A 10,055-nucleotide genomic window follows, 5' to 3' on the forward strand; every position below is an offset into this window, starting at 1 on the left:
CCCCCCCCCCGTGAGGAACGGAGGGGAGGGAGCATGTGAGTGGCTTTCAGACCACTTTCCTCCCTTCAATCTGTCAATTTTGCCCTGCTTTTCCCATCCTCCCTCTCTCCTCATCTTCCCATCTTCTTTCACCTAAGGTCTACTCATGCATGTTATCACTAAGCTGGTAGCAGTGGGAGGCTACAGACGAATCCTTATGCCCGAAATGCTCCCCCGGTGCCATCCAACCTTCCACTACTCCATCTCCATTTCCACTGCCTTCGCTCCACAGCTGTCCTCCTCTCTCACTACTGTAACCATTATACCATTATCCCTGTCCAGCATCCAATGTGTGTGTGCCATAACTACTGATTTCCTCCTCTCCTCTCCTCTCCTCTCTGCATAGTGTCAGACTGGCTGTGTTCTGTACGCTGAAAAAATGTCTCTGATAAGCATAGCGGACTTCAAAAAGGTGTGACAGGATTGCATTTCTCCCACCCCCAACTGACTTCCTCCCCTCCGGTGAAACTAAACCGCTGCGACTATATCCACAATCCTGCACTCTCACCTGCTGCTGGCACTCCATTATACGCCCCTGCAGTAACTGTGCCACTGCAGGGCAATATCCCAGATATGTGTGCCAGTCACCCAGTGATCCTTTATTGACTATGATGACAAACACTGCACAGCCATTTAACAGCTAAGCCCCTCAGACAAGTATCCAAGATTTGATATGAGTCTCTGTGTGTGTACAAATACACAGAGAGGCTCCTATACTACATATTTGTGCATGAGGAGGGGGGACTGCAATTCTGATTTTTTTCAAGAAAAAGCACATTGTGTTTTTTACTCTTGTTTTGAAGCAGCTGTAACAATCAGTGACGAAATGCATTTCCACTCAAGTTTGAATCAAGGTGAAATTTGAGATAAAGTGCAATGGAAACAGGCTTATCGAATAATTCACTTGGGCATAGCACACAAAGCATGTGAATTAAACTCATGCTTCAGCTCAATGGAGTGATGAAAAACTGCAGCAGATGAAAACATCAGATCCGTGTGGACCGATAAAGAACTGTAACGTTCCTCATACATAAAATAAACAGAAATGTAGTATTTCTATCACATTTTTGCAACACCAATTTCGTTCTACTTTTTAGGTTAGAGGGGTTTTAAAGTCATCTCGTTGCGCCATCATCTCCTGCAGGGGTTTAAAGCAGCCTGATTGAAGAATAAGTGCCACCTGCAACTGCATTTCAATGAGCCAACTCCTTCATTTACATTAAGTGGATGGGAACATGCAATACTTTGCATTTTCTTTTGCAGTTTTTCTGGAAATGTATTTAACATTTGGAGGGAAACTAGCTAAAGGCACATGTGGAACATGGCCCGCCAAGCGAGCAGAATGCAGATGAGCTTCCTGACCGGTGAAGTGTTTGGTTTTCTGCAGATTCACAAAAGTGAGGCGCAAACAGTGGCCGGGTTAGCTCAATTGGTAGAGCAGGCGCACATATATAAAAGTGAGGTGCAAACAGATGGCAGAACAACTGCAGCCAGAGGCAGATCATTTAGCTTTCAAAGTTGAATTCATCATTTAAACTCTGCTCATTGTGTCGTTGATGCAACAGTGACCCACACAATAAGCACATGCTCAGTAACTTAAACTGTAGTAAAATCAAATGAGATGAATACAAGATAAAATAAACAATATGACACACAGAAGTGGTTATTTTACAGCCGCCTGGTGTTGCATGATGTAGTCAAGGTAACCACGATGGATCACTGGGTTATGACACGTTTTAATGAAACCAGAGGCTGCAGAGAGAACATATAGTCTAGTGCCTTGATGCTTAGATGACTATGTAGGGTTTTAAAAGCAGTTGTAAATGACACATGCTACACTCGTAGAATCGACCATTAATCTTTAGCTCTGTTCAGACTGCCTTATATTATATATATATATATATATATATATATATATATATTATATATATATATATAGTATAACTTGCCAGAAAACACACATTCTTCTCTTAACTGTAGTGGTATCCATCCCTGGAGATTGCTTTGGTTCTATGTGCACAGCTGTTCAGATGTCCACTTCTAAAATGTGGCGGCTGTGGATCAGTGGTAGAACGGTTACCTGTGAATTGGAAGGTTGGTGGTTCGATCCCCGCCCCTGCAGTCATTGTCGAAGTGTCCTTGGGCAAGACACTCGACCCCGGTGCTGCGTATCGGAGTGTGTATGAGTGAGCAGGTGGCACCTTGTACGGCAGCCCCGGCCACAGTGTATGAATGTGGGTGAATGTTTCCTGTAGATGTAAAAGCGCTTTGAGCAGTTGTTAAGACTGGAAAAGCGCTATATAAATACAGCACATTTAAAATATTTGCTGCCACCCAATAAAATGATCATGTGATTCGGTTTGTGGTGCTCAAAGACTAAAAACAAGCAATGTGTCTTTCCAGGCACAAAGTCTCATTTGCTGAATAATCCACATACATGTATTCATGGCTTTTCAGACTAGTTGTCACACAAAAGTGCGCGATTTGAGACACAGCCAGAGCCTTCATCTTTGCCCTACAATGATTGGCCGTTTTTACTTTGTATGAACACAGTACCGAAAATAAGCACAGCAGGAACGTTGGATATAGTTGACCACCGTGTTTAACTCTAGGCTATCTATATTTGAACGTTACAGCTGAAAATGACAACAGAAATAAACAAGTTCACAGATTTAACATATTTCTGCGAATTTAAATCAACTGCTATTTGTCCACTTGGAAGAAATCTCATATTGCCAGACTTTCCTCCACAGCGCTGCGGAGAAGGAGGGTCTGACTAGCCCACATAACATTCTGGGATGGGAGAAAAACTTGCTCTGGTTTATTGGCATTTCTTTGAAACCAATCACAATTGTCTTGGGTGGTGCTAAGCATGGGACGGAGCCCCGGTCCAGCTGCAAAATAGCCTCGGGAAGGAACTTGGTGGAACATGTCTACGTTCTAAAATTGTTTAGTTGTATTGAAAACTCTGATTGGACAGATAGTCTAGCTAGCTGTCTGGATTTACCCTGCAGAGATCTGAGGAGACAGTTAACCACAGTCCTCATAAATCCACCGGAGTTCAGAATTCCAACACAAAGAAAGCCGAAGGTACCGGACATCCGGCCGTTTAGAGTGACATCAGGTGGAATTTCTGGCGACAACATGACCAATCCTGAAAGTGGAACGTCGTGAATATAGACTAACCCCTGAATTCACAGTGATCACAGTGATCACAGTGATTCAGCCTGTTATTTGCCCTTCTTTTCCCCCCTCCCGGATCCTTTTTTCACCTTCTCTGTTTTCTCTTACACATCTTCTCTTTGCAGCAGCTCATTTGGGACACAAAAACAATGAATGGGATGTAGCTTACTTGTATATGTGGCTCACTGCTTGTGTTTGGAGATTACTTGAGAACACATCAGAGTTAACGCATAAAGACAGTCAGATATACGGATCATATTGGCTTGTTGAAAAAAAAACCTGAAAAAAGTCACAAACAGCTGTCACAGATTAGACTTCATGCTCTTGTTCTTCTACATTTTGCAACATCATACACATGCGCACGCTTACACACACACACACACACACACACACACACACACACACACACACACACACACACACACACACACACACACACACACGTCTCCACAAAAGCACACAAAAGCAAGAGAAAGCCATAAAAGAAGTAGCAAATGGTGTGATACATAATCCTGAGATGACAGCGTACCGAGAGTTCCGTAAAGATGTAAAAGATGTATTTGGCAATAATTCAAAAGCAAGATGTAGCCATGCTTGTAGTCAATAGAAATAGGTTGAGAAAGTAGAAAAAAGAAAAACATTAGAAAAGACTAATTCTAGCAGGGGATGTTTCAAAAGTGTACACTACAGCAGAGGTGAGAAAAAAAATAGAGAGGGGAGGGGGTAAGAGGAGAGGAACGAGTTTTGAACAACCTCCACAATCCCAGTGAGGTCATCTCTTGGGGACCTGGGGCTGAATTCTAATCACAACAATAAGGTCAACAGAGTAATCCCTGTCTGCTGAAATGTCACTGTTCCCCTGCTCTGACACAGCTCCCCACGCACAGCATCACAACAAGCAGCTATCGATCACACACTAATTAGGAATGGCTGAGGCCTGCTGTATGCACAAAAGGATACACACAAATGGACAAACAAATGTGTGAATGCACACTTGTACACAAGATAATTAAATCCAGCCTATCACATTTTAACACACATTCACACACACACACACACACACACACACACACACACACACACACACACACACACACACACACACACACACACACACACACACACACACACACACACACACACACACACACACACACACACACATATTTATGTGACTAAACTGTTTGGCTTTCATGCAGTCTCCTGGGATGGGAAGTCAGGTGAAGTAATCTCAACCTGAGTTGAGCACAGGCTGAGAGGAAAAGGAAATGGGACTGAAGGATTAAGATAAACCACCAAACATGGCAGAAATTAAAAAGATGAAAGACAGTAAAGAGGAACATTGCAGCATTTTATTGGGATCAGTGGTGCTCCTGGGAAAGATAACTGTGTGTAACTAACTAATTTACAGCAGTGAGAAGTCTGGTTTATGGATTTTCATCAGACTGTGATCAGACTAATGAACCTGACCTCAGCTTCACATGATGTGTACAAAAACTGTAGCCACCATACATGAAATGTGTATGTATGTTTGTTTTTGTGCAGTGTTTCCAGGGACTACAGAGGTATGTTTGCCCATGCATGCACTTACACAGTCATTTACAGTTTTTAAATAAATAAAAAGAATAAAATCTTCTATCACAGTATAGAAATGCGTAGGTGGTTCTGAAAATATCAAAATCTGTATTGCCATTAACAAACTTGTCTATTTTTATGAATATTGACCACCACCATCACTTTCAAGTATTCACATTGGCTTGAAATTTTACATTTGCACTTGCATGAAATGGACCAACAGATCCCGTTACTCTGGACAGAGACCAGTGAAGTCTATTCTGTGATGGCTGAGCGTTATTGCGCAGCCTCCAACAGAGTTTGATGGCGTAGATGTGACGTGGGCAACGTGTCTGAAAGTTGTAAGTCTTCTGGTAGCTGTGCCAAGAGAAATCTCAATCATTCCCAATCTTGCAGAGACGGAGAGCGTAGGTATATGTTAGGAGATAACATAGGCACAGGCTAATTATTGCTAATTAAATGCTAGTTAACATTAGTAATTAAACCTAAACAGCTAATCGAAGTCCAAACTGCCTGCAAGCTTCTCCTGACAACACAGTGATTTGTTGACTATGCGACGGTAAGTTTTTTGGTTATGAAACAATTGTTATCTTATTTTTACAAAAACGTTTGCTATGGAGCCATAACGTGAGGTACAAGGTAATGGAGCCTTTTATGCATTGTCGTGTTTCTTTAGAAATAAATAATAGACAAACAGTGTCTTTTAAAGCTTCAGATGTAAAGTTATTTACTGTCAAAGTGATGTCAAAATGAATGGCAGTCAATGGGATGCTAACGGCGGGTGATGGCTTCGTAGTATTAAAATGGCACCATGGGAGCTACGCTTCTAGAGGAGAGGCTGACCCCCTTGGGGAAAATTCCTGACTTTCCCGATAGCTACCTCATGCATGTTTCGTTAAAATCCAAGTTTCAGAAACAAGAATCCTCTTCTTTGCCCAGAAAAAGAAGCTTTGTGAAGCATGAAGGCTACCGTAGCTGTAATACGTAATTTGAACTGCGTGGTGCGAGAGAGTTGATTGCAACATACAATCTAAACGCTAGATGGGAGAAATTTCTACACATTGGACCTTTAGGTCACATAAGATAGGTAGGGTAGTGATTTGGCATGAGCAGCATTACTTCGAAACCCATCTTTGTTGTATAGTTCACAAAATAAATGTTTAGCAAATAAACATTCTACATTTTAATCTAAATGCCATTTTAATCTGGGCTGCTAACTGCAGATCACGGATCCCCAACAATGCAGAGTAAACGTGGTCCTCAATGCTCTGAATTGAATACTAGTCCAACAGAAGAAGATTTACTCAATCATATAAGATTTCTTCAGGAAATATCATGGTAACAGTAACAGCATAGAACAGTTGGAAGGTATTTAAAAAAAACAACTAAATGATTTAACATTCAGAGATAACATTCGAGGCTGGTACCGCAGATGCCAGCCCCTAAAGAAGGAATGAGGCTGAAACACCATTGCTGCAGTGTGTGTGTGTGTGTGTGTGTGTGTGTGTGTGTGTGTGCACATGCATGAGTACTGTAATGTGTGTGGCAAAACATGTGAAACAGTACAGAAAGATACGACATTCAAAGGAAAATCAAAGGAGACAGGCAGGATTGCATCACCAGAAATCAAAAGAGAAGGAAAGAATGATAGTGTTTAAAATGAAAGTATAAAAGGAAGTAGGAGAAGAGAGGAGAGAAGAACATTATACTGTACACACAGAAACGTACGAAACAGAGAAAAAGCGGCGGTTTCAAAGCTACGGGCATAACGACTCTTAATTTGCATTGAGGCTTTATTCACGTCAGCATTACCGTATTCCATATGAAGCCATGATTGATGACATTATTAAATTGATCCAATTCATTAACATTTTAACTACCTGGGTGCTTTGGTTAGAAGGGCAAGGGAAGGAGAGAGTTGCTAATGCAATGCAAACATGTATTATACAGTTTTTATTCACCTGTGCGAAACTTGTACAGAACTTGTAAATTTAAATTTGCAGAGGATAGAGACATGACGTGCTAGATTTTGATGGGGGCATCAATGTATACGTTATTCCCAATACGGCTTTATCTTTCGCCTCTATTGTTCTGTCTCGCCTCCTTTCAGTCAATTACCCCGAGCACAGTTTTATAATACAGGCTACCAGTGTGCTGACCAAGACACATTATCTATGCATCCACAGAGGGTCACAAACAACAGCCATTTGCTTATAAAAATGCAACCAGGCTTTAAACCACAAGCACACACACAGCAAACACCTACCTACGCAAGAACTGTTTTTCAATCAATTATCAGCATATCTGTGCAATCTAAAGCAATTTAGGGACCGACACAGAGCTGTAAGAATTTAAATTCTGAATTCTGGCTTCCATAACCGTGAGAAAGAAAAAGTGGTGGCAATACTTATAACATCAAGCACAATTATACCACCTCTGTCTACCTCTGCTGCTCTCAGAGAAATGGATGGGTAGATTAGTTTTGCACTTGACTGGTTTTGTCTGGCAGCTCCAGCCGGTCCCTATGTCACATTCTGACGACCAGGCCACCACTTCCCCAGGTCTGGTCACAGCTAGACAGACTCATTTGGTCTGCTGCTGGGGTCTCTTACTGTCATTGCCATCCTGCCTCCGGCTCACTGCAAAAACTGGAGACAAAGGAACGCATAGATGGATCTATGAGGAAACAAGGCCTACAGTAGATGGCACAAAGGCACTATGAAGATATAAGAGATGAGTGGAAGGTTATTAGTAAGGATGGATGAAGTGATGGATGAAAAGAAGGATGTTAGGATGCATGGGTGATGAGAGATGAGTTGCGTGGACTGGCTGATTCATGGAAGGGGGTAGGCGATAGAGATACAATGTTCTATCAACAGTCTGTGCAATCTAATACCACAACAGAGCAACACATCCTCATACCTAAATGACAATATAGGTCGATTTTCAAAGACTCTCAAAACAACACATATGACCGTTTTGTTTACTGCTGCACATGGTTCAATCATTTGACCACAATCATGTGACCTTTCTATTTAAAGAGACAGGCGCAGTTTTAAACAGTAAATGTGAAACAGAACTAGTTCAGTGTAGGCAACAAATATACTTAGTTAGTATTGGTTAATGCGACATCAGGGATTGGCTTAAAATGAGTCACGCAATACTCATTGTGTCACAAACTAAGTGACAGTAAAAGTCAAAGATATAAATCAATTCATTTCAAAATTACAGTTGACTTTTGCTTTCACATGGGACATGAATCCCAGTCTCCTGAGTGAAAGTCAGAGAGTTAGTTCAAGAGTTTGATCTATTAAACTATTCATTTCAACCCCAACCGGTCGTCAGACACCGCCTACCAAGAGCCTGGGTCTGTCCCAGGTTTCTTCCTAAAAGGGAGTTTTTTTTCTAACCACTGTTTGCTCTGGAGGGAACTACTAGAACTGTTGGGTCCTTGTAAATTATGTGGTCTAGTGTGGTCTAGACCTACTCTATCTGTAAAATGTCTCGAGAAAACTCTTGTTATGAATTGATAATATAAATAAAATTGAATTGAATTGAATTGAAATATCCACTTCATCGTCCTGCAGAATTTGGCAAACTTGTACTTTGTCACCTCACCGCCTCATTTGCTCTCACACATTACTACAGCCACAAGAGGTCTGAGAGATATTGACAAATACAAATATTGTGACATTGTGTCTAACACCTATCTTCTAACAAATACCTTGACATTAATATGAAATGATACAACACTGCAATCGCTATTGGTGCTTTAGGAAAACACTTTCAAAACAAATTCAAATGTGAATATATGATGACCAAACAAGTAGGATGTAGGAGTTTTTACCTAAATAAGGTCAAATCCGCCTTGAAGCAACATGCATCGATTGACATGCTTGTCGGATGGTCAAAAGTTTAAATATATTAATGAAATGAATGCAAGAAAGAATGCATGGATGTGGAAAGATAAATACAAGAATAACACTGAATTAGGTCGATAGATACAGAGAGGAAGTGGATGAGAATAGATGGGCATAATAGAGGCTGGTGAAAAGAATCAAAATAAAGCACATGGCCTAAAAACTATTCAACTCTTTGCGTGTATGTCTGCCTCGGTCCCAGCGCAGACAGGTGTGGCTGCAGCCTAACACACAGACTGGCTAATATTTCAGTGTCTTGTGTCTACATGCTAAGAATAGTCAGCAATGCATCTGAAGTAGCAACTCACTGACAGATACACACACACTGGATGTCCTCAGCTGACGCGCAGTAGGGTCTTACTGCTGCTGTACCGATGTGTAAACAGCATTTCTTTTTATATGCATGCTCTTTACACGCAGATACATGTGTGCATTCACACCACATGCCTCAACTTGGACTCTATTTCAGCCACAGCCAAAACTCTTCACATCTCTCATTTCACTCCTTAGGCCAACATGTATCTCTGCTCTTGCTCCTGCAGCACCCCCGGGCCCCATGGGGGACAACAGGCTGCTGGGTTGTCAGGCTGCAGAGCCCTCAGAGATGAGAGGGATGACAACGTATGTCCCTTTGGGGACTAGGCCCGGGACAGAAGGAGGGATAGGAAAGTAGAATGGAGGCACAGAGAAGAAGAGAAAGAGACAAGAGAGCGCAGAAGTGAGCGGAGTTACAGCCTGTGATGTGTTTTAACCCCACAAGGTAATACAGTGTGTGAGTTAACAAGAGAAAAGGAAAAGCCCTAAACTATCCTTCCCCCGCCCCAAATCCCTTTTTCTCAATGTGATATAGTCTCTTCCTGTCCCGACGGATGTGGAGCACATACACGCGATATCGTTCATTTTAATGCAATTTCTACTACAATTCCCCAAAGAGAAAATGGACAATGGAACTTTATGGTGTGAAGAGAAAAGAGTTTCTGTCTGCCATGCTGTCACTCGCCATATTCTACAGGGCTTACAGTTTTTTTTTTCCTTCGATTGCTTAAACACTGTTTTGAAAACAGGGACCAATTTTTCAGAACACTACACACAATTAGCACAACCACACCACACACCCAATTAGCAGAACACCTCAGGCCATTTGCTAAATAAAACACAAACTATACACTAATTTATAGAAAACATATTTTGTTACCATATGAAACACACACATATCATATGACTTAATTCTGTATTAACCTGTTACACACTGCCGATGCTAACCTAAAACACATTTCGCAATTCTACTTCTCAATGATTAGAGTACTGTAAATGAAGTACACAGAGAAAGTGCAAATA

At 41.5% G+C, this 10,055-nt stretch overlaps 1 protein-coding gene and 1 long non-coding RNA gene across 3 annotated transcripts in view; both read right to left on the reverse strand.

Moving 5' to 3' along the window:
* LOC116674023 (uncharacterized) overlaps positions 1 to 7,078 on the reverse strand; it is a 7,994-nt gene extending 916 nt beyond the window's left edge. The window contains exons 1-2 of the long non-coding RNA XR_004327942.1: positions 7,068 to 7,078; positions 3,333 to 3,337 (exon numbers count right to left, since the gene is read on the reverse strand). This is a non-coding gene — a long non-coding RNA (uncharacterized LOC116674023). The remainder of the gene's footprint in view (positions 1 to 3,332; positions 3,338 to 7,067) is intronic.
* schip1 (schwannomin interacting protein 1) overlaps positions 1 to 10,055 on the reverse strand; it is a 241,589-nt gene that overhangs the window by 82,206 nt on the left and 149,328 nt on the right. The gene's annotated exons all lie outside the window — the stretch shown is intronic.

The sequence above is a fragment of the Etheostoma spectabile genome, chromosome 3 (assembly GCF_008692095.1).
Source record: "Etheostoma spectabile isolate EspeVRDwgs_2016 chromosome 3, UIUC_Espe_1.0, whole genome shotgun sequence".
NCBI lineage: Eukaryota > Metazoa > Chordata > Actinopteri > Perciformes > Percidae > Etheostoma > Etheostoma spectabile.